Source organism: Hyperolius riggenbachi, chromosome 2 (assembly GCF_040937935.1).
Source record: "Hyperolius riggenbachi isolate aHypRig1 chromosome 2, aHypRig1.pri, whole genome shotgun sequence".
Lineage (NCBI taxonomy): Eukaryota > Metazoa > Chordata > Amphibia > Anura > Hyperoliidae > Hyperolius > Hyperolius riggenbachi.
The window spans coordinates 395,187,247-395,212,983 of NC_090647.1; the positions used below are offsets into that span (position 1 = coordinate 395,187,247).

Below are 25,737 nucleotides of genomic sequence, written 5' to 3' on the forward strand. Positions count from 1 at the left end.
TCTATGAACTCACCATGGCCCTCATGGAATACCTTAGCGTGTATTCTTTCCAAAATTGGGTCATTTGTGGGGTTTGTTAACTGTCCTGGCAAGTGGGGGGGGGGGGGGGAGGGTACTAAATTGTAAGCACCCCTGTAAAGCCTGAAGGTGCTCATTAGACTTTGGGCCCCTTAGCGCAGTTAGGGTGCAAAAAAGTGCCACACATGTGGTATCGCCGTACTCAGGAGAAGTAGTTTCATGTATTTTGGGGTGTATTTTTACACATACCCATGCTGGGTGGGAGAAATCTCTCTGTAAATGGACAATTGTGTGTAAAAAAAATTAAAAGACTGTCATTTACAGAGATATTTCTCCCACCCAGCATGGGTATGTGTAAAAATACACCCCAAAACACATTAAACTACTTCTCCCGAGTACGGCGATACCACATGTGTGGCACAAGTTGGCGGAAATTGATTTTTATTGTTTTTTTCACAAAGTGTCATTTTCCGCTAACTTGTGACAAAAAATAAAATCTTCTATGAACTCACCGTACTACTAACGGAATACCTTTGGGTGTCTTCTTTCTAAAATGGGGTCATTTGTGGGGTTCCTATACTGTCCGGGCATTTTAGGGGCCCTAAACTGTGAGGAGTAGTCTTGAAAAGAAATTTCTCAAAATGACCTGTGAAATCCTAAAGGTACTCATTGGACTTTGGGCCCCTTAGCGCAGTTAGGGTGCAAAAAAGTGCCACACATGTGGTATCGCCATACTCAGGAGAAGTAGTATAATGTGTTTTGGGGTGTATTTTTACACATACCCATGCTGGGTGGGAGAAATCTCTCTGTAAATGGGCAATTGTGAGTAGAAAAATCAAAAGATTGTCATTTACAGAGATATTTCTCCCACCCAGCATGAGTATGTGTAAAAATACACCCCAAAACACATTATACTACTTCTCCTGAGTACGGCATTACCACATGTGTGACCCCTTTTTACAGCCTAGGTGCGCTAAGGGGCCCAACGTCCAATGAGCACCTTTAGGCTTTACAGGGGTGCTTACAATTTAGCACCCCCAAAATGCCAGGACAGTAAATACACCCCACAAATGACCCCATTTGGAAAGTAGACACTTCAAGGTATTCAGAGAGGGCTATGGTGAGTCCATGGCAGATTTCATTTTTTTTTTTTGTCACAAGTTAGAAGAAATGGATTTTTTTTTTTTTAACAAAGTGTCATTTTCCGCTAACTTGTGACAAAAAATAAAATCTTCTATGAACTCACCATGCCTCTCAGTGAATACTTTGGGATGTCTTCTTTCCAAAATCGGGTCATTTGGGGGGTATTTATACTATCCTGGAATTTTAGCACCTCATGAAGCCTGACAAGTGCTCAGAAAAGTCAGAGATGCTTTAAAATAGGAAAATTCACTTTTGGCACTATAGTTTGTAAACGCTATAACTTTTACCCAATCCAATAAATATACACTGAATGTTTTTTTTTTTATCAAAGACATGTAGCAGAATAACTTTCGCGCTCAAATGTATAGGACATTTTACTTTATTTGAAAAATGTCAGCACAGAAAGTTAAAAAAGTCATTTTTTTGCCAAAATTCATGTCTTTTTTGATGAATATAATAAAAAGTAAAACTCGCAATCAAATAGCACCAAAAGAAAGCTGTATTAGTGACAAGAAAAGGAGGTAAAATTCATTTAGGTGGTAGGTTGTATGAGCGAGCAATAAACCGTGAAAGCTGCAGTGGTCTGAATGGAGAAAAAGGCTCTGGTCCTTAAGGGGTCGAAAAGACTGTGGTCCTTAAGTGGTTAAAGTCCAGAACCACTGACTGAGAGAGTTTATCTCTAATGAAGTGTATTACCGACTTCCGATATTTGTGGACCATTGGACTTTGCCAAACACAGTGCAGAAAATCTGCGTTAAATGATTTACATTTAAAACAACAGCCATCAGAAGATGGGCCCATTTTCCTTAATCTGGCTGGAGACAAATACGCTTGATGAAACCACTTTATATTAATAAGCTTATCACTGGATGCTATCACCACCTTTGAAAAAGTTTCTGCTAGTTCTGACCAGTTATCTGGTGTCAGAGAAGGTTCCGCCCTTTGCCATTTTTCCCTAATATTGTGTAGTTTCTGATCAGTACCCTGCAACATTAGAAATGAGTAGAGAGCTGTTATCTGTTTGGATTTTTCCTGAGTTAATAGTTTGCATTCCAGGTGTGATGGTGCTAATGAGACGTTAGCTGTACCCAGCTGCGCTCTGATGGCATGTCTCAGCTGAAAATATCTAAAGAGGGCATGTCTGGGTAAATTAAATTCAGACCTAAGAGCATTGAAATCCTTGAATGAGCCATTCACAAAAAGTTGCGAAGCATATTTGACGTCATGGGCGTGCCAGAAATTTAAATCTGGGATTAACTGTAATTCTGGGAGATTAGGATTGCCCCACAATGGGGAATTTTGTGAGGCGTATTAATGGGTTCTCCAAGGAGTTTACAAGTCCTTTTATATATTTTAATGGGTTTTGAATAAGGTTGGTACCTTTTGGGTCATTTAACACTTTATATCGGTATATTGCCCCACACAAAGATTCATATGAACCTGCGATGTCCGCTTCTGTTTTCAGACTGGAATCCATTCTATCTCCACTTGACGGCCATCTTTAATGGCCTGCTTGGTAACCCTGAGGATACCACCATCAAAATGGATCGCATACACCGGGCACTACGAGCCAAACCATCCGAAGATGATCCACCCCGCGACGTGGTGTGCAGAATTCACCACTTTCCTCTTAAAGAGAATCTGTATTGTTAAAATCGCACAAAAGTAAACATACCAGTGCGTTAGGGGACATCTATTACCCTCTGTCACAATTTCGCCACTCCTCGCCGCATTAAAAGTGGTTAAAAACAGTTTTAAAAAGTTTGTTTATAAACAAACAAAATGGCCACCAAAACAGGAAGTAGGTTGATGTACTGTATGTCCACACATAGAAAATACATCCATACACAAGCAGGCTGTATACACCCTTCCTTTTGAATCTCAAGAGATCATTTCTGTGTTTCTTTCTCGCTGCAGTTCTCATGCACTGAAGTTTCAGGCTGCTCTTTTTTCTCCTGCAAACAGCTTTGCCCTTGTCTGTAATTCTTCAGTATGTGAAAACCCAGCCAGCTCAGAGGATGATTTATCCAGCTTGTAAAAGATAAGAGAGAAGAGAGAAGCTGCTCTAATCTAAATAATACACAGGCAGTGTGTATAGAGGGGCCTGGAAGGGGGAATTCATAGCAGAACCACAACACTGAAGAACTTGGCAGCCTTCCAGACACAGGCTGACAAGTCTGACAAGGGAAAGATACATTGATTTATTACAGAGACTGTGATAGCAGAAAGTGCTGCAGTAAGCCAGAACACATTAGAATAGCTTTTGGAACTTGTAGGATGATAAAAAACAGGATGAAATTTTTGTTACGGAGTCTCTTTAAGGAGAACATAATGAAGGCCGCAAGGCAATGTGTGGAAATCTTTTATGAGGGCAATCAACTGAGCCTCTTCCAAGATCTGGCGCCCTGCACGCTGGCTCAACGGAGAGCACTCCAATCCTTATTAAAGGAGCTACAAGAAAGAGGAGCCGTATACAAATGGGGGGAATGGGTGCTCTATGTGTGGGTATTGGTATCTGTCTCGATGCATCAACCATATATGATCCAATAGCCTACATCGGGTAACCTATATTTAGGAGCAGCTTAGAGGCGGCCTTGGGGGAGTGGTCTCCCGGCGCGGCAGGGAGTCTGGCACTTGTTGTGGGGCACCATGTCGTGCCGTTTGGACGGGCTCTTCAGAGAGGGACATTGCCTCTGTTTAAACGATTACAGCTTGCATGTCTATCTTAACACATCGATCAGGAGACCTGAAACAGAGGCCTCTAGTCATCAGGGGGGCCAGGGCCAAGGTTTCGCCTAGACACCAAGGTACTGGTATGAAGCTGAAACAACACAGCAGCTCAAACTACTGCAACACCCCATACCATAACACATTCTATGGGGGTAAATACAGGCACACCATTTTAGCTTATATTATTTCTATAAACCCCTGTAGCCTGGGGATATAATTAAGTATGAGATCTCTCACATACCCCTAAGGGCTCCTTTCCTTTCCCTCTTCACAAAGTGTTCTAGGTCCCCCAATACATGCTGTCCCCATGGTTCTGCACATGAATGTTAGTTACGCTATTATATTTCGAACACTTTCAGTGTCACTTAAAGTAATTAGCTTTATGTTCCGAGTTAATGTAGTTGGTATACATGAAACGTTATCTGAAGGTTTCTACATTTCTGGGTTCCCCCCTTTTTCCTCTTTTGCTCTCGAGGTAGTCCACAATAAGCCTTAAACAGATATTTCTTTAGAGTGATGAAGTAGCGGTCGAGATACACCCGTCATGTTACCTTTTTTCCCACATAGGGCGGTCCTAGTGACTGTTAATATCGAAAGATTGTTTATGTCTTTTCTTCAGACAGTTTATTGGTTGTTAGTTGTATTTTTTTTTTATCTCACTTTCCGGGCCACGAGGCGTTCACTACCAGCTCCTTACTAATGGAGCTTATCAATGACACAACTAAAAATAGTATCGATCAATGCCAGGGGTCTAAATATCCCTGAAAAGAGAACAGCCCTCCTGCATGATGTATGGAAGCAACATGCTGACATAGTACTAATTCAGGAAACACACTTCAAGGGAACTAAAACCCCTAAACTCACTAATAAACACTTTCAACTCCTGTATACAAGTAATTCTCCAGACTCTAAAACAAAAGGACTTGCTATTCTCTTAAAAAAAAATCTAACGAGCACAGAGATTGAAACAAAAACTGACAACCAGGGCAGATTGATTATGCTGAAATGCCTTCTCAATCATCAAAAACATACCATATGTTATATATACGCCGCAAATCTAAATCAGACTGCCTTTCTCAGAGACTTTCTGGATAATCTATTGGAAGGTGCTGGAACAAATCGAGATTTTACCTTAGGGTCTAAAATGAAACAGTATCTGATGGAGGCTTCCATGCCCAAACTGTCTCCAGAGATGGATAAAGAACTAGAAGAACTGATCTCGGAAGAAGAGATAGTTCAAGTGATATCCCAAATTGAATCGGGAAAAGCTCCAGGGCCAGATGGCTACCCGACAGAATATTATAAACCTTTTAAGAACATCCTGGTCCCATTCATGTGTAAAGCCTTTAACAAAATAGCAGATCCAGATGGAGATAGAGCCTTCTCAGTCCAAACGCTTGAATCTCACATCTCTGTGATACACAAACCAAACAAAGACCCAACTTCATGTGTCAGTTATAAGCCCATCTCTTTATTAAACTTAGATCTTAAGATTTTCGCTAACATTCTGGCTAATAGGCTTGCCATTTACAGTATATGGATCACCTAATACACTGGGATCAAGTAGGATTTATTCCTGGAAGAGAGGGTAGAGACAATACCATCAAAACTCTTGACGTGGTCCAATCTGCTCGGTCAACATCTAATCCCTTAATGTTGCTTTCAACAGACGCCGAAAAGGCATTTGACCGAGTAGATTGGACATGGATGTCGGAAGTGCTCAAGCACATTGATATGGGTCCTAGGATGCTTAGGTGTGTCCGGGCACTATACTCTAAACCTACAGCATGGGTTAAGACAAACAGGTTTCTATTGTATTCGCTGCAAATTTGTAACGGCACTCAACAGGGTTGTCCGTTCTCGTCTTTAATATTTGCCCTGGCCCTGGAGCCTTGTCTATGTCACATAAGAAACAATGCTGATATTCAGGGCCTAAAGCAGAGAAATATTCAAACAAAAATAGCAGCATACACAGATGACCTGCTGTTCTATATCTCCAACCCATTGATCTCGTTGCCAAATCTCTTGAAAGAGATTCATAAATGTGGCGAACTCTCACTGTTTAAGATCAATCTGGACAAATGCGAGGCCCTGAATGTCAGTCTCACTATAGATCTCCAATCTTCTTTAAGGGCAAATTTCCCCTTCAAATGGAACGACCATTGTATAACCTAATTGGGAACTAAGTTTACTCCCAATATTAGGGATATCTTTCAGAAAAACTTTCTACCGTTGCTTGAGACCCTGGTAGCTGATCTTAAAAAATAGGACAAACCTCAATTTTCCTGGCTGGGACGTATAGCCATTATCAAAATGAACGTTATGCCATGGATTTTATATTTGTTCCAGACTCTTCCAATTCAGATCCCTAACTCTTTCCTCAAACGGGTTCAGATGGTATTCAACAAATACATCTGGAAAGGCAAACCCTCCAGGATTCATGGACAAATTCTTTACAGACCCAAACATGCAGGTGGTCTGGTTCTCCCGGATGTACAAAAATATTATTATGCAGCTGTCCTAACCAGATTGATTGACTGACACAGGCATGCTAACTATAAACAATGGGTTAGCCCTGAACAACTTACTACCCATTGCCCTTTGGTAAATCTACCCTGGTCATCAGCAATACACAAACCAGAATGGTCTAACCTTGATCTTGTTCCTAATACTTTAAGGGTGTTTTCAAAGGTATGATCCCCACTGACACCTCCTCTTGGCCTACTCCTCTCACACCAATTTGGGATAACCCGTGCTTTGAACACGGATGCAACCCGGGTTATCTAAGATTCTGGAAAATGAATGGTCCCTCAAAAGCCCGCGATTTGTTTTTCCAAAACAGATGGAAGAACTTAGAAGAACTAAGGCTAAAATAACATAACCTTAAACTAGATTGGTGGGGACACATGCAATTGAAACACTTCCTGAGGGCGGTAGGGGCAACACCAGGAAGTGTGCGCAACCCCCAGAGTTTGAAAACTTATGCCAAGTAGGAGATCCTTTGAGGAAAACTCTATCTTTGATTTACTCTCTCTTATCTTGCCAAGATGTCAACTCGTTGCCCTTCTTAGATGCATGGGAAAGAGATCTGGGAGTATCCTTTACTACTGCACAAAAGAACTCTATGTGTATTTTTGCTCATAAGGCTTCGTCTGCCTCCCGTATTCAAGAAATTAATTACAAAATCCTAGCCCCATGGTATTACACCCCCTCTAAACTGGCTCATATATTCCCAGAGAAAGATCCAAATTGCTGGAGATGTAAATATGTAGTTGGTTCGCTGCTTCATGTTTTGTGGGATTGCGCACACATAGTCCCCTTTTGGAAAAAGATTGAAATAATTCTCAAAGAGATGTCTGGCAGAGATATTCCATTTAATGCTCAGTTTTACCTTCTTAATCTTAATAATTGGAGGATGAAATCCTACAAAGGGTCTGTTGTAAGACACATTTTGAATGCTCCAAACGAAATATGTTAATAAGCGCTCAAAGGCTAGGATAAAGTTCAGTCTTATATATCACCACTCGAGTAGTCTTCAATCTACTGTGAAGTAGACTCTCAAATGTCCAGGAACACAGGACCACTTCCACAATATCCAGCCAACACGTCATAGAAAGAGAGAAATAAAGGACATAGCGTAATTCAATAATTCAATAGATGCCCATCACTTCTAAAGTGCAGATAACCCAGCACCTGGTGCAGTGACACACTCCCCCTGTGTGTCCGCACTCACCCAGATAGCCTCCAATCGATCCGGAGGTATGGATATACAGGTAATGCGGGGATCCGTGAACCAGTCACGTTGCACATCAGAATAGCCTCCAACCGATCCGGAAGTAGGTATATACAGGTAATGCCGGGATCCGTGAACCAGTCACGTTACAAATCTATAACTCAAAGAAGGCTCCAATAGTGTAAAATCATTTAATATAAAGATTAAAATACAAGGATGCACTCACAAGGATCCACAGGCCATGCGCATGTAACAGGTAACTTGGAGCGGTCCCTGATAGCCGCTGCTGCGTATGCCGCCTTGTCTCCTTGCGTCTCCTCACTACTGCCGGTCACGTGATGCGTAGCTCCGCCCTACGCATTTCGTCATAAGCTTGACTATTCAGGGGCTGACGCATCATTCCTCTGCCAGCCATTATAAACCACACCACCTCCCTCCCCTAACAGAAAGGTCCCGCCTACTGTTTTAAATAGGACACTCGGCTGCAATACACATCAGTGCTTATCGCTGGGGGTTGCAGAGGTGCATATACATCCTAACTCAACACGAACACCTACTTAAAATTAAAGATAACATTCCTATACCATAACAATAAACATGGAATCACTATAGGATATGATTGTCCCTTAAATCCTACTAAGATGGTGTCAGAGTATGAATAAGGACACACATCAAATCCTGCCACTAGATGGCAGCAAATCCATAAATGAGTAAAAATATATTAAAATGACAGAAAATGCCAATCTCTGCAACAATCAATATCCCTCACATGAATATCAATCATTAGCAATAAAACAATTAATATCAAGGTCTATATTCAGACCATTTGGTGTAAATGTATCAAGATTAAAAATCCATTTGGTCTCTTTCTTAGATATTTCCCTAACCCTATTACAACCTCTCCAATTAGGTGACAATTTTTCTACCGCACAAAACCGCATAGACGCAGGGTTGCACTGATGTTTAATTTTGAAGTAGGAAGAGACACTATGCTGATCAAAACCTTTCATAATATTGGTGATATGTTCACCAATTCTCTCTTTTAGTGTCCTGGTGGTGCGGCCCACATATTGCAGGCCGCAATCACACCAGATCACATATATCACATATGTTGAAGCACAGCTCAGAAATTGCCTAATTTTAAACGAGCACCCATTAGAAAGTGAAGCAATCTCATTAATCTTTTGCCCCTTTGCTAATCTGCAGCACCTACATCCACGACAGGGGAAAAAGCCAGGTAGCTGCCACCCTGAGGGGCCCCCCGCACTCGGTGGGGCCACACAGCTCGGTGCAAGTTGGTTCTTTAGATTAGGTGGCCGTCGATAAATAAAGTTTGGCACTGGTGGTAAAACAATCCCCAGGATATGGTCACTCTGGAGGATGTTCCAGTGCTTACGGAAAACTTTCTCGATTCGTCGATGCTGGGCAGAAAAATCACTGAGAAAGGAGAAAGCCTTCTGATCATCTCTCCCCCTCCTCTCTCCAGTATGAACCAACTCAGACCTGTCTTTCTCCTCTACCTCTTTTTGCACCTCACAGAGCCATTCTCTATTATATCCCTTCTCCACGAACTTAGATACCAAACTATCAGATTGCACGTAATAATCATTTAAGTCAGAACATTTTCTCCTAACACGGGTAAATTGGCCCTTAGGAACACCTTTGAGCCACTGCGGATGGTGGCAGCTAGACGTGTCAATAAATGAATTACGATCCGTGGGTTTAAAGTGACACTTCATTCTAAACCCCTCCCCGTCCCGGGAGATACTTAAATCCAGGAAATTGATACTTACCTGACTACATTCTGCTGTAAGCTGGATATTTGATCTCAGGTTATTCAAGTTCTCTATAAATACACGAAAGCTCACTTCATCCCCCTTCCATATAATCAAGAGGTCATCTATATACCTTTTCCAACATAGTACATTAGATCCACCCAACTCAATGGCCTCCTCTTCCCAAAGGGACATGTATATATTTGCTAGACTTGGTGCATACGATGCCCCCATGGCGCATCCGAATATCTGTTGGAAGAACTGATTTTTATGCCAAAAATAATTATGCTTTAAAGAAAAATCAAGCAATGATAGAATAAATTCCATCATTCTTCCCGGAACGTCGGTGTACCGGCAAAAAATGGTCCTTACAGCTTCAATACCCTCTTCATGCGGGATATTGGTATACAAAGACCCTACGTCGGCCGTCGCCAATAAGACCTCACCCTCGAATCTCAGATCTTCCAACAACTGGATGGTGTTCTTTGTATCCTTCAGGACATGTGGTAAGGAGGGGATAATGGGCTGCAAAAATCCATCAATAAACTGGCCCACCCTATGGGTGATAGACCCCACCCCGCTCATTATGGGCCTCCCAGGGGAGTTCACCATATCTTTATGGACTTTGGGCAGCTGGTATAGGACTGGTATACGTGGAGCAGATGGGACTAGGAAATCGCTTTCTTTCTTGTTAAGCAGTAGTGAGGAGACGCAAGGAGACATGGTGGCATACGCAGCAGCGGCTATCCGGCACCGCTCCAAGTTACCTGTTACATGCGCATGGCCTGTGGATCCTTGTGAGTGCATCCTTGTATTTTAATCTTTATATTAAATGATTTTACACTATTGGAGCCTTCTTTAAATTATAGATTTGTAACGTGACTGGTTCATGGATCCCGGCATTACCTGTATATACCTACTTCCGGATCGGTTGGAGGCTATTCTGATGTGCAACGTGACTGGTTCACGGATCCCCACATTACCTGTATATCCATACCTCCGGATCGATTGGAGGCTATCTGGGTGAGTGCGGACACACAGGGGGAGTGTGTCACTGCACCAGCTGCTGGGTTATCTGCACTTTAGAGGTGATGGGCATCTATTGAATTATTGAATTACGCTATGTCCTTTATTTCTCTCTTTCTATGACGTGTTGGCTGGATATTGTGGAAGTGGTCCTTCACAGTAGATTGAAGACTACTCGAGTGGTGATATATGAGACTGAACTTTATCCTAGCCTTTGAGCGCTTATTAACATATTTCGTTTGGACAATTCTGTATGTTTGGCAGTACATTGGTTAAAGCGCACCACACCTTTTGAGTCATTTACATTTTTTCCTTAGCGCAGACTAATCTCTCTTTTATCTAATTTTATTGTCAATTTATAGTTTGCTGCAATGGATCTATTTGAAAGTAGGAATAGGAGGTCACATGACCTCGATGAGATTTTCAAAGCTACGGCTCCTGGTGTGATTGATTTAGAAAGTGATTTTAAGACCTTACACAACACTATGAATAAAGAACAACAAACATGGTGGGATATTGCTACTTTCCAAAAATATAAGAAGGAAGGAATAGTTCCAAAAAAATTAAGGTGGGACATCACCCCAGATGATGGGGAAGACATGGAAGAAAACACTATAGAATGGGAAGAATACTTTAATAGGAGTGGATTGGGTCTGATGGATCTTTTAATAAAAAGAAAAACGGGTAGATTGGAAAGGTTGGGGTCCGAAATTGAGGGGATTAGAACAAAAATTGAACCCTATAAGAACACTAAGCAATATATCTCACGTACTAAAAAAATTCAGGATAGTTTGGCAGTAGCTGAGAAAAATATCATAGCGGATAAACAACGAAAATTTGCACGCGATAATGAGGCCCATAAGAAAAAGGTAGCAGATAAGTGGCAACCGATTGTTCAGAAGCGACTCTCTGAGAAGGCCAACAAGAGTGGCCAGCAGGAGGTGGCTGTTGAACAGACACAAATAACAAATATTGCTAAACCTGTCACTAACAATCCAGGTGGTGAAGGAGTACGGGGACAGAATTCAGTCCCTATAAGAAATGTGAACACAGGGAGAGGGAGGGGTGAAAATGTTTATCAACATAATAGGAGTTTCCAATGGAATAGAGGGAACAGACAAACCCACTACCAACATGTGCCATTACATAATAGGTTCCAACCATTTAATGATGAGAGACATTTTGATCAATCACATTTTTTAGCCCCGGGCCCCCGATACCGGAGAGAGGATTGGAGAGGGGAAGATTTTTGCGGGGAGCAATCTCCCGGATTAAGAAAAAGAGGCGCAGAAGGGGGAGGAGAGCAGGTAGGCGGGAACAAAAGAAGAAAGCAATAGTAGGAGCTGGGATTTTTAATCTCAGTGGTGTTGATCTTAATAATAAAGAGATGAAGCTGTTAGACCGAGGGTTGAAGTTCGCACCAAATAATAACCTGAATAAATTTAAAACCTTTATTGATGTTCATGGCTATACTAGGAAATTGAATATCAAAAAAATACTTCCTCCAGAATGAGGGCCCTAACAATAGAGCTAATCATGTTGTTTCACAGACAAGGGTGATGTTTAAAAATGCCTCTACCTTTAATCCACAGGATAATTCCCCACATAATGCTGTTGATAATTTTTTTTTTAACAAAACTTTATTAAAATTTTTCACAATTTACACTAGCAACGTTTCATTCCCTCCATGAGGCATTGAGCTTAACGATTTTAGCATACAGAAAGTAACTTTTACAAACCAAATTATATAAGCATAAAAGATCCAATGGGAAACTCCCCCTGTAGTGCCGTGATGGAGTGGTTATCTGGAACGTCCTTTCTCCCCTCACCCCCCCCCCCCCCATTTCTCCCTCCCCCCTCCCTCCACCCTTCCCTGTCACTCCAGACCATACTCTTCTAAAAGACCTTAGGAAATGTCTAGTTTTCCAAGCGTGCCCAGCAAATGTTCTGTCAGGTACCATTTTGTGTACTTGAAGTGTTCCATCAAGTCTCTTATTTCCTGTTGTGTGTAAATCCTTTCAATAAAGAGTTTCCATTTTTTAAAGAATGTCTTTGTTTTCTTGTCCTTGTGGTTTAATGTGTCCATTTTATCCAGTTGGTGGAGGTGCATGAGTTCCTCTTTAACATCCCACAATGTGGGAGGACTTGTATAGATCCACTTGTTGAAGATCACCTTTCGAGCTGTGATTAGGATCAGATGAGCTAGTTTACTCAAGACTTTAGTGATGGCCTGTGGATTGCCTTCTGACTCTGTGTGTGATTCTTCAAAGTTAAACAGCATTAACAGAGGGCTCAGTTCCAGTTGGATTTTACACATTTGTTTAGTATATTGCATCACTTTTTTCCAAAAATCTACCACAATTGGACAGCTCCACACACAATGGTATAAATCTGCATCCGCTTGATTACACTTAGGACATTTAGCTGTGTAATACGCTGGTGGATTTTTATATTTAATATTGAAGGCATACTTCGCCTTATGGATAAATTTTAAATGGGACTCTCGCCAGTTTTCCCCCACTATCAATTTATGGATCACCCCATATCCCTCAAGGATTTTTTGTGGAAGGTCATCACTTGGTATATGCTTAGACCAGCTGGCTAGATTGTTTGCTGCTTTTTTGGCAACTGTTAGTTGCTGGAGGTCCGTCTGGATCGCAGACAGTGATATTTTAGGAATATGCGGGGCTAGGAATTCATCCAATTTATTTAATGTGGTTGTTTTTTTAAATTGGTTTCCCTTGCTTTCTAGAAATGATCTCAATTGGCCATAATATAGAAAATGGTGGCGCGGAATGCCATATTTTGACCTGATACCTATAAAGGATAGTAATTTGCCTGCATTCAGATCTAATAATTGCCCCAACCGGTGAATTCCTTTGTCCTGCCATTCATAAAAACCTCCATGGGCAAGACTTGCCGGGAACTCCGGCAAGCCGCGTAGGGGCATATATTTAGAGACCAAGTAAGGCATGTTAAATTTTTTGCACAGCTCTCTCCAAGTCACTATAGTATCATTCAAGATTTTGCTACTTCTAAATTTTGGTGGTAAATGCTTATATGATGTATGTAGCAAACCAGAGAGGGACCATGGTTCGGCATATGAGGACTTTAGGTCATAATTTGAGTAAATGCTCGAGCCATTAATCCAATCCCTTACATGGCGGGTTAGACAAGCTATATTGTATCTTCTTATATCAGGTATAGCTAGGCCCCCCCAGATTTTAGGGAGTTGTAGCTTGGAGAGAGCTATTCTTGCCTTCCCTTTCTTCCACAGGAAGCGTGTAAATGCACTGTATAAATCTTTGACATCAGAATGCCTCATCAGCAATGGTATTGTCTGTAGGGGGTAAAGCAATCTGCCAAAAGACACCGATTTGATTAACTGTTGATAATTTTAGGGAACAAGTTATACGAGATCTTAAATGGTTGGATATCAAGCGAACAGACTCTGATAGCACTGTTATTAATGGCCTCCTGAAGGAGAAGGATTTGGTGATTCGAGCTGCGGATAAGGGGGGGGGGGGGGGGGAGTTGTGGTATTACGAAAGGATCAGTACTTCAAGGAACTTGATAGGCTTGTCTTTGATGAACACACCTATCGGAAATTGTCTCGTGACCCCACTTTACAGTATAAACGTGAGTTGGCTTTATTGGTTGATGAGGGACTACTTATGGGACTGCTTAACAAGAAAGAAAGCGATTTCCTAGTCCCATCTGCTCCACGTATACCAGTCCTATACCAGCTGCCCAAAGTCCATAAAGATATGGTGAACCCCCCTGGGAGGCCCATATTGAGCGGAGTGGGGTCTATCACCCATAGGGTGGGCCAGTTTATTGATGGATTTTTGCAGCCCATTATCCCCTCCTTACCACATGTCCTGAAGGATACAAAGAACACCATCCAGTTGTTGGAAGATCTGAGATTCGAGGGTGAGGTCTTATTGGCGACAGCCGATGTAGGGTCTTTGTATACCAATATCCCGCATGAAGAGGGTATTGAAGCTGTAAGGACCATTTTGTGCCGGTACACCGACGTTCCGGGAAGAATGATGGAATTTATTCTATCATTGCTTGATTTTTCTTTAAAGCATAATTATTTTTGGCATAAAAATCAGTTCTTCCAACAGATATTCGGATGCGCCATGGGGGCATCGTATGCACCAAGTCTAGCAAATATATACATGTCCCTTTGGGAAGAGGAGGCCATTGAGTTGGGTGGATCTAATGTACTATGTTGGAAAAGGTATATAGATGACCTCTTGATTATATGGAAGGGGGATGAAGTGAGTTTTCGTGTATTTATAGAGAACTTGAATAACCTGAGATCAAATATCCAGCTTACAGCAGAATGTAGTCAGGTAAGTATCAATTTCCTGGATTTAAGTATCTCCCGGGACGGGGAGGGGTTTAGAATGAAGTGTCACTTTAAACCCATGGATTGTAATTCATTTATTGACATGTCTAGCTGCCACCATCCGCAGTGGCTCAAAGGTGTGCCTAAGGGACAATTTACCCGTGTTAGGAGAAACTGTTCTGACTTAAATGATTATTACGTGCAATCTGATAGTTTGGTATCTAAGTTCGTGGAGAAGGGATATAATAGAGAATGGCTCTGTGAGGTGCAAAAAGAGGTAGGGGAGAAAGACAGGTCTGAGTTGGTTCACACTGGAGAGAGGAGGGGGAGAGATGATCAGAAGGCTTTCTCCTTTCTCAGTGATTTTTCTGCCCAGCATCGACGAATCGAGAACGTTTTTCGTAAGCACTGGAACATCCTCCAGAGTGACCATATCCTGGGGAATGTTTTACCACCAGTGCCAAACTTTATTTATCGACGGGCATCTAATCTAAAGAACCAACTTGCACCGAGCTGTGTGGCCCCACCGAGTGGGGGGGGGGGCCCTCAGGGTGGCAGCTACCTGGCTTTTTCCCCTGTCGTGGATGTAGGTGCTGCAGATTAGCAAAGAGGCAAAAGATTAATGAGATTGCTTCACTTTCTAATAGGCGCTCGTTTAAAATTAGGCAATTTATGAGCTGTGCTTCAACATATGTGATATATGTGATCTGGTGTGATTGCGGCCTGCAATATGTGGGCCGCACCACCAGGACACTAAAAGAGAGAATTGGTGAACATATCACCAATATTATTAAAGGTTTTGATCAGCATAGTGTCTCTTCCCACTTCAAAATTAAACATCAGTGCAACCCTGCGTCTATGCGGTTTTGTGCGGTAGAAAAATTGTCACCTAATTGGAGAGGTTGTAATAGGGTTAGGGAAATATCTAAGAAAGAGACCAAATGGATTTTTAATCTTGATACATTTACACCAAATGGTTTGAATATAGACCTTGATATTAATTGTTTTATTGCTAATGATTGATATTCATGTGAGGGATATGATTGTTGCAGAGATTGGCATTTACTGTAATTTTAATATATTTTTACTCATTTATGGATTTGCTGCCATCTAGTGGCAGGATTTGATGTGTGTCCTTATTCAAACTGTGACACCATCTTAGTAGAATTTAAGGGACAATCATATCCTATAGTGATTCCATGTTTATTGTTATGGTATAGGAATGTTATCTTTAATTTTAAATAGGTGTTAATGTTATCTTTAATTTTAAGTAGGTGTTCGTGTTGAGTTAGGATGTATATGCACCTCTGTAACCCCCAGCGATAAGCGCTGATGTGTATTGCAGCCGAGTGTCCTATTTAAAACAGTAGGCGGGACCTTTCTGTTAGGGGAGGGAGGTGGTGTGGTTTATAATGGCTGGCAGAGGAATGATGCGTCAGCCCCTGATGAGTCATGCTTATGACAAAACGCGTAGGGCGGAGCTACGCATCACGTGACCGGCAGTAGTGAGGAGACGCAAGGAGACAAGGCGGCATATGCAGCAGCGGCTATCCGGGACCGCTCCAAGTTACCTGTTACATGTGCATGGCCTGTGGATCCTTGTGAGTGCATCCTTGTATTTTAATCTTTATATTAAATGATTTTACACTATTGGAGCCTTCTTTGAGTTATAGATTTGTAACGTGACTGGTTCACGGATCCCGGCATTACCTGTATATACCTACTTCCGGATCGGTTGGAGGCTATTCTGATGTGCAACGTGACTGGTTCACGGATCCCCGCATTACCTGTATATCCATACCTCCGGATCGATTGGAGGCTATCTGGGTGAGTGCGGACACTGAGTGTGTCACTGCACCAGGTGCTGGGTTATCTGCACTTTAGAGGTGATGGGCATCTGTTGAATTATTGAATTACGCTATGTCCTTTATTTCTCTCTTCCTATGACGTGTTGGCTGGATATTGTGGAAGTGGTCCTGTGTTCCTGGACATTTGAGAGTCTACTTCACAGTAGATTGAAGACTACTCGAGTGGTGATATATGAGATTGAACTTTATCCTAGCCTTTGAGCGCTTATTAACATATTTCGTTTGGACAATTCTGTATGCTTGGCAGTACATTGGTTAAAGCACACCACGCCTTTTGAGTCATTTACATTTTTTCCTTAGCACAGACTAATCTCTCTTTTATCACATTTTGAATGCTGCTAAAACTTTGATCTTAAAAGCTTGGGGAACCAGCAGAGTCCCTACACTTTTGGAAATTGCAAAAAAACTAGACCTAATATATGATCTGGAGAACACAGTTTACGCCCTTCAGAACAGATCTGAAGGATTTAATAAGGTACGGAGGATTTGGGTCATATATAGATACTCATCCGAATTCAGACAACTAGTAGAAGCTGAGGGATAGCTCTGCTGGATCATCCTCATCTTTGATAAGCTTTCTGATTCTTGACGTTGATTGATACTTGTCCCAGCCCAAGAATATCGCAACTGTTAGCTGAACCTTCGTGTCCCGGAGTTCGTTTTGTTAATTTTTATCAGTCTATAAAAATGAGTAATTTTGTAATAACGGCTTTGAAACTATGAGTGTGATTATCCTTGTTCATCTATATTGTTCATATTTGTACCATCGATCAAGTCGATCAAAGGCATCCGGCAGATGTGCACATACTGTATCAATGAGCGTGATTTGAAACAGGTCAGGGTCGTGATTGTGATGAGTGCATAAGTGACGTGAGATGCTGTGGAGAGGAAATTTGTTAATGATGTTTCTCTTGTGTTGGCCATTTCTACTATGTGCCGTTTGGGTGGTCCGCCCCACGTACTGGAGCCGGCAGGGGCATGTAATCAGGTATACGGGCAGCACGGTGGCGTCGTGGTTAGCTCTCTCGCCTTGCAGCACTGGGTCCCTGGTTCGCATCCCAGCCAGGGCACTATCTGCAAAGAGTTTGTATGTTCTCTCCGTGTCTGCGTGGGTTTCTTCCGGGCACTCCGGTTTCCTCCCACATTCCAAAAACATACGGATAAGTTAATTGGCTCCCCCTAAAATTGGCCCTAGACTACGGTACTTACACTACATAATATAGACATATGGCAATGGTAGGGATTAGATTGTGAGCTCCTTTGAGGGACAGTTAGTGACAAGATATAAATATATACACTGTACAGCGCTGTGTAATATGTTGGCGCTATATAAATACTAAATAATAATAATAATAATTACATATTTTGAATTGCATGAGAGATAACTATTGATTGGAATACTGGATCTTGGTGATGTTGGAGGTAAAATGATCGTTTGACCAAATGAATTTGCAAGCTGTACAGCGGGACTTGTTACAAGGATAGCAGCCAGGAGGTCGGCGGGTCCTAGCAGTGCCGACAGTCGACTTGGGGCTAGAATGTTTTTAAGGTTTGGCGCTCTTCTGTAGGTAATGGACGGTTTTTGAGGTAACAATGGACGGAGGAAGGGATCTTGTAGGAGGATTTCCCACCTGTTATGATAATGTTTTGAATCTGTGTGTGTTGAGCATTGAAACGGGTGATAAATCTGGGGGGACCTTCAGTGTTGGTGGGTACGGGAATACTGGTAAGTGGCTTCCATAATTTGGCTTTATGTTTTGCATCTTTTATCAGTTTCCTTGGGTACTTGCATGCTAAAAACTTATCGGTGAGTATATTAGATTGCATTTCATATTGTAGGGGGTCTGTGCAATTTCTGTAGATTCTGCGATATTGGCTATACGGTGTGTTGGTGATCCAGGGGTGATGATGGAAACTGTCAAAGTGCATGTAATTGTTTGTATCAAGCGGCTTAAAATAAGTTTTAGTTTTAATGTGATTCATGTCTGTAAAGGGTGAGGTCCAGAAATTCTATTGAAGAGGTGTGATGGTGATGCGTAAATTTGAGGCCCGCTGTATTGGAATTGAGGTAACGGACAAAATTTGGGATGAGACTGCTGTCACCTTTCCAAATAAAAAATGAGGTCATCAATATAACGTTTATAGAATGTAATATTTTCTGAAAACGGATTGTTGGTGGTGAGTAGAAGGTGTTCAAGATAGCCCATGGTGAGGTTGACATAAGAAGGGGCAACAGAGCTCTCCATGGCTGTCCCACTGGTTTGATGGTAAATACTGTCCATAAACGTGAAAATATTATTGTTAAGAATGAATTCAGTATACTGTAATAGGAAAGATTGTTGTGATTGTGACATGGATGTATTGGAGGACAGGAAGTACTGTATAGAGGTAAGACCAAAGGAGTGCGGGGTGTTAGTGTATAGGGCTGTCACATCAAATGTCATCCACACAAAGTCCGGCTGCCATGTGATGTCATGAAGGAGTGTGATGAGATGCTGGGAATCTTTGAGGAAGCAGTTAAGCGCTTGGACATGTGGTTGGAGGTGCTGGTCAAGAAATTTTGAAAGATTACTGGTTATGGAATTGATACCTGAGATTATGGGTCTGCCTGGTGGTTTGGTTAAACTCTTATGGATTTTCGGTAAATAGTAGAATATCTGAGTTTTTGGTTGGGAATTAATGATTACATTTTTTTTGTTCTTAGTAATGATGTTATTTAGAAAGGCGTTATTGATAAAGGGTTTGAGAGTGATGTTTAGGGATGGGGTAGGATCATTGGCTAAGGATTCATAGTGTGCTGGGTTCCCCAGGAGTCTATTAGCCTCCTCTATATAATCTTCCTGATTGAGGATAATGATGCCCCTTCCTTTGTCAGCAGGTTTTTATAACAAGACCATGATTTTTGGATAGAGATTTTAGGGTGGTGGACTCAAGTGAATTTAAGTTGGATTTGAAGGGTGTTTGTTGTTCATGGAACATTTGGAGATCATTGAGGACCATGGAGTAGAAGGTTTCTAAGTAATTTCCCTTTGAAGCCACGGGATAAAAACGTGACCTCCCTTTCAATGAGGTAGTGATGTACTTTTCAATTTCCATTTCTGGAGCAGGGACAGTGACAGTGGGTAGTGAATTATCGTTGGTAATGATTAACATGGTGGGATCTGTAGTGGTGGGGGGTTTGAATATTTTTATGGCAAAGTGTCTTTTTAGTGTGAGCTTACGTATGTAACAGTTAAGATCTGAGAAAAGTTCAAACAGATTGGCCTGGTTAGTTGGGCAGAGTGATAGTCCTTTTTCCAAAAGTCTGGTTTCATTGGTCATCAGGATATGATCTGAAAGGTTAAATATACTTTTACTTTTGGAAGAAGATGGTAGTGGATATGCTGGTGTGGTGGTGATTAAATCTTGTTTCTTTTTTCTTTTCCCTCTGCTTCCACTTTTTCTGAATCTGATAGTTGTCGTTTTAATTTGTTGGTGGGTTGTAGAAAAAAAAGTTCCGAACTGGGGCTGGGCAGCTGTGTGGAGAGGATGTTCTGGGATAGTGCCGAGGGAAGTTCTAATTTTTATTGGAATTACTTGAATTTGCTCTTACGCATAATTATTTTTGTTTTAAGGGTACTTTTTATCTACAGAAGATTGGTGTAGCGATGGGGACACGATATGCTCCTAGCCTTGCCAATCTTTTTATGACTAAATGGGAGGAATATTTTATATTCTCAAAACAACATACTGAGCTGATATTATGGAAACGTTTTATAGACAACATCTTTTTTATTTGGAAAGGGACTAAAAAAATGGAGGGTTTTATTAGTTACATTAACACGAATATTAATAATCTGACTTTTAACTGTGAATCTAGTATTACTAGTGTCAACTTCTTGGATCTTGTTATTACCAATCAGGCAGGCAATTATGCAACAAAAACCTTTTTTAAGTCAAATGACCATAACAGTTTTATCCCACTTAACAGTTGTCATCACACCACGCGGCTGAGATCTAGTCCCAAGAGTGAATTCCTGAGAATATTCTGTAATTGTACTGATATGACTGATTATACAGAACAAACTGATGTACTAATTAAGAGGTTTACAGAAAAAGGTTATGATGCCTCCGAATTAAATGACATGAGATCTGAGATTGCTTTACGCAATAGACATGAGATCATTCACGGTAAAAAGAATAATGGGGACATGGCAATGAGTAAAAATGATGAAGGAAGACTGTGAGTAAACTTTATTATAGATTATAATGCTCACTATAAAGACATTAATACATTTATAAAAAAAAGTGGGACGGGGGAGGGTGGAAGTGAGAGATTGCTTTTAAAACTTCTGCTGGCTTTAATCTGATGACTCAGAGGTGCACAAACTATCACTGTTGTGTGGGAGATATGTGGACTAATGATTCTTCAAAATAGAGACCACCTAATATACTACAAATGCCTATATGGTAAACTCGCAATACAAAGTGTGGTGGGGATGAGGGGGGTGAGGGGAAGGAAGGGATGGGGAGGTGGAGGATAACAATTTGCACTATTATTAGGGGATTAAAGAGAGTAATCTCTGCACACAGCAATAAATGTGTGCTAGGGCCTAATGAAAACAGTACTAGAGAAAACAAAGAGGAGCTCTTTGTCCGGACTGGTGACATCACTCCCGGTAGAATCACGTGCGCACATGACCTCTCCCGTCACTATATTTACTGGCGCCATTCGCCGGACAAGCCAGGAGCTTCCCCCCAGCATTTCTTCTGGGTATATGTGATAGAACGTGGAAAAGCCGCCGCGTGTACTGATGGCAAGGCGGCTGATTCCACGTCCAGCGCGGCGGTTTGCACGTAGCAGTGTGCGTCTCGTATGGCTGGGTCTGTTAGTTCACACAGGTTGAGGAATACGCGCGTGCACGCTGAGAGGCAGAACCTTTATGACAAGCGAGGAGGGATCAGCTGACCTGGTTGGTCAGCTGACCTCAAAGCAAGTGGCTATTGGTTGATCGCTGATGGGTGGCGCTGGAGAGCGCTGCTCTATATATAGTCACTGCTGGTCAGTCTCAAGTTGTCTGCCGTTGCGAACACTTACGTGGAAGCACTCAGACCTAGTCAGATCCTACAGTGTGTTAGAACCAGGAGGACCTGGGAATTCACACTGAGCCAGATTACTTCTGTGTATTATTTGTGTTATACTTCCGACTAGTTCCAGGGTGTTGAGACCACGGACCTCACACCCAAGATTAGGAACTCTGTGTTATCATTGTGTTATACTCCAGACTAGTTCCAGGGTGTCGAGACCACGGACCTCACACCCAAGATTAGGGACTCTGTGTTATCATTGTGTTATACTCCAGACTAGTTCCAGGTTGTCGAGACCACGGACCTCACACCCAAGTCTAGGAATACTCTGTACCATCATATTATACTTCAGACTAGTTCCAGGGTGTAGAGACCACGGACCTCACACCCAAGACTAGGCATTGTTTGAGATATGTTATGACCTATTGCATTCCTGACTATCCCTCTGCTTTCTGATTCGGTACCTACGCATATCTGATTATCTGTTGCCAAACCCTGCCTGCCTTTGGATACCGAATCAGCCTTCTGTCTTTGTACCTTGTCTGTCTGTGTGTTGCCGACCTGGCTTGCCCGACCTTGAGAGCTATCTCTCTCCTTAGGAGACAGTCTTCAGACCTGCTAGTGACATCCACCTTTCAGGTGTCACTCACTCACAGGTCCTTCCTACTTTCTGAGTGGGACTCCACCCCTTTGGAGATCTCAGGCTGCTGGAAGGTTTTGCTTCCCTAAAGGCGGTATCGCCCATACTGCCAAAGACCACCTGCCCCTCGGGTGGTCTTACTCAAAGTCATAACTGTTGCACCAAACACTCACACTATAAAGGTGTCCAGAGGTTAGTTATACTTGGATATCGGTGATTCTGCAGATCATCAATAATCAGGTATAATCTGTATTCTTGGTGATACTGCAGATCACCAATAATCAGATTATCTCTGTGTGCTGACACCGATCGTTACAGTATAGTGTTGCCTCCCCCCTACACCACTGCTAATGTCTCTGCGATCATAGTCACCTTATCACTTTCACTGTTCAATCTTGTTTGGATTTAAAGCTGATCACAATGCTTGATGCACTTTATTTATAAAAAAATGTTTGTTGTTTGAATGATGTACTTTAATGTGCATAGGGTTATTATGGTCCTAGTGTCTCTATATCACTGATCAATTAAGGGCACAGTATATAATCAAAAAAATCACAATTGACTCCTACTATGCTCCCAACACTCAACAAGTTACCTTCCTTCAGGCCTTCTTATCCAAACTCAATACATTTGCTGAGGGTAGTATTGTTATCGGGGGAGACCTAAATCTAGCGCTCGATCCCACTCTGGATTCCTCCTCTCAAAAGTTCCCGATCTCCCGACGGCTCCTCCACAAGTGCAAAACTCTTCTTCATAATATGCAGTTAGTAGATGTTTGGCAGTTCAATAATCCATCTCATGGTGGCCATACATGGTACAATTTTCATTTTTTTCAATTAGATAATTTAGTTTGATTATTCCGTTAGTTTGAATATAAAGATTTGTCCAGCATGTCCGATCTGATTTTTCTTAAAAAAAACAAAACGGGATAATCGCTCAAATTTCTTGATCGAAAAAAAAAATATTTTCAACTTTTATTTGATTCGATCATTTAGATCGAATAAACGGGATAATCAAACGTTTTTACTGTACCATGTATGGTCACCATCAGAAAGATTACATGTTCTTCTCATTCCCACATAACTCTTATTCCAGAACTGACTATATATTTATCTCTCATAATCTATTGTCTGTCTCTGCCTCCCCTAAAATTGGCAGCATATTATTATCAGATCATGCCCCAGTGTCGGTGGATCTTGCATTGGGGATTGCAGACGTGGTCCAGCCTCATGGCGTCTTAATAACTCATTACTCCAGGACAAAACGTTCTTTCAAAAATTCAAAGGAGACATGGAAGAGTTCTTCCAAATTAATAATAGAGAGGAGATGTCCCCACTTATACTTTGGGAAACTCACAAGTGCTTTGCACGAGGTCTCTTGATAAGAGAGGGAGCCAGAAGGAAGCGGATGAGGGAGAAGGAGATCCAGGACACCTTGACTTCCATTAAAAAACTAGAATTACTGGTCACCTTGGGAAGTTAAAATGATGTAGGATGGTTTTTTTTTTCCTTAAACTAGCACGCTGTACTTGTAAATCTAACCCTTCTTCTTCCTCACAGCACCCAAGGACATCCTAAGTCCTCCCAGAGGTCATCAACCACTGGACTTTCTGTTATTGACCCAAAGGGATAAGATATCCTACCTGCTAAACTAAGCTATGTGATACAGTTTTCTTTGCTTCATTGAAACTAAGACTTAAACACTATGGTTCTGACTGATACCGTAATCTAAAATATATATTTTGTACCTGAATATATATATATACGCTGTTTGTACTTTTTCTCTTTTTGGATTAATAAAAGCTTTATTGTTGAAAAAAAAAAACAACTAGAATTACAACATAAACAAACTCTCTCCCCGGAAGTTCTAAATTACCTCACCAAACAAAGGGAATCCCTTAAACAACTTTTATTTCACAAAGCTAAGTATGTAGGCAGAAAGATGCTGCTGCACCTTTTACGAATACGGTAACAAATGCAGTTCTATATTAGCTAAGGCCCTTAAAACTCAACAGACCTCTAACTACATAGCAGGAATCAAGAATAAAAGTTCAAAGATGCTCCATAAATATGAGGACATCTCAGGGGCCTTTCGAGAGTATTACTTTAGCCTATATAATCTCCCCTCACCTGCAAGTAAAATTTCCCCCACAATTAGTAGATCTAAGATGGCTGAATATATCCAACAATGAGGCATGTCGACTCTGTCGCGCACCCAATCCAAGGTTCAGAGTATGAGTTATGTACTGCCCTATCACAGATACCTTCAGGTAAAGCTCCAGGTCCAGACGATTTATACCCCCGAATACTACAAAAACGTAATTCCATTTTAATGCCGCACATGCTAAAAGCTTTCAATGCCATTACAGAATTACCCCCAGATCAAAGTTTGTTTCCAGCTCAGATGCTGGAATTTCACATTTCAGTTTTGCCAAAACCAGGAAAGGACCCCTTACAATGTCAAAGCTACAGGCCCATATCCCTCCTGAATGTCGACCTCAAGCTGTATGCCAAAATGTTAACCAACCAGTTGGCCCCACTGCTATCAAATTTGGTACATCCTGACCAGGTGGGCTTTATACCAGGAAGAGAGGCGAGGGACAACACAATTCACACTCAGAGTATCCTTCACTGGGTGAGGTCCCAGTCCACTCCCACGCTGCTATTATCCACAGATGCTGAGAAAGCATTTGACAGGGTGGACTGGGACTTCATCGAACTGACCTTCCGCCACGTGGGTTTGGGCGGCAAGATGTATAAAGGGTAAAGGCAAATGGGGTGTTGTCCGAGACGTTTACCATTCAAAACGGGACTTGGCAGGGATGCCCACTCTCTCCTCTAATTTTTGCCCTTTCATTGGAACCATTCCTATGTACAATCCGTAATAATCCCGATGTCATGGGAGTTACTTTTCCATCTTCAACATATAAAGTGGCTGCTTATACAGATGACCTACTATTTTATCTTACCAACCCACACATTTCCCTGCCTAATCTGCTGGTGGAATTTAAAGGGATACTGTAGGGGGGTCGGGGGGAAATGAGTTGAAGTTACCTGGGGCTTCTAATGGGCCCCCGCAGGCATCCTGAGCCCGCGCAGCCACTCACCGATGCTCCAGCCCCGCCTCCGGTTCACTTCTAGAACTTCAGACTTTAAAGTATGAAAACCACTGTGTCTGCGTTGCCGTGTCCTCGCTTCCCCTGATGTCACCAGGAGCGCGCGGCGCAGGCACACACCATACTGGGCCTGCGCAGTACGCTCCTGGTGCCATCAGTGGGAGTGAGGACACGGCAATGCAGGCGCAGTGGTTTTCAGACTTTAAAGTCTGAAATACCAGAAGTGAACCAGAGGCAGGGCTGGAGCATTTGGGAGGGCGCGGGC

At 42.0% G+C, this 25,737-nt stretch overlaps 1 protein-coding gene across 14 annotated transcripts in view; it reads right to left on the reverse strand.

Moving 5' to 3' along the window:
• PLXNA2 (plexin A2) overlaps positions 1-25,737 on the reverse strand; it is a 3,799,727-nt gene that overhangs the window by 2,950,237 nt on the left and 823,753 nt on the right. The gene's annotated exons all lie outside the window — the stretch shown is intronic.